The 346-nt window shown below is 38.7% G+C and overlaps 1 protein-coding gene across 2 annotated transcripts in view; it reads left to right on the top strand.

Moving 5' to 3' along the window:
* The window catches only part of CAPNS1 (calpain small subunit 1), an 11,257-nt gene that overhangs the window by 4,400 nt on the left and 6,511 nt on the right, over positions 1 to 346 (top strand). The gene's annotated exons all lie outside the window — the stretch shown is intronic.

Below are 346 nucleotides of genomic sequence, written 5' to 3'. Positions count from 1 at the left end.
CCAGCGGGGGAAACACATCAAATCGTCTCAAAAAAAAAAAAAAAAGATTATAAATAAAGAGCAGGTGGCAGGATAGGAATTTGGACTCAGGTCTTTTGGGCTTGAGAACCCAGTTTATAACAGTCACATGTACATATACACACCCCCCCCAAGAGCATGCCCACATACATGAACGTGTATGAAGCTGCGTGCACAGGAACACACTTACATTTGTACGTGGGCCAGCTGTTAGCTGATCTTGGATACATGTACATTTTTATTTATTTATTTATTTATTTATTTATTTATTTATTTTTTTCTTTTTGAGACGGAGTTTCGCTCTTGTTACCCAGGCTGGAGTGCAATG

The sequence above is a fragment of the Sapajus apella genome, unplaced genomic scaffold, assembly GCF_009761245.1.
Source record: "Sapajus apella isolate SASKATOON/1434 unplaced genomic scaffold, GSC_monkey_1.0 scaffold68, whole genome shotgun sequence".
NCBI classification, from domain to species: Eukaryota; Metazoa; Chordata; class Mammalia; order Primates; family Cebidae; genus Sapajus; species Sapajus apella.
Note: the sequence above shows the minus strand (reverse complement) of the source record. Positions and strands in the feature narration are given on the sequence as shown.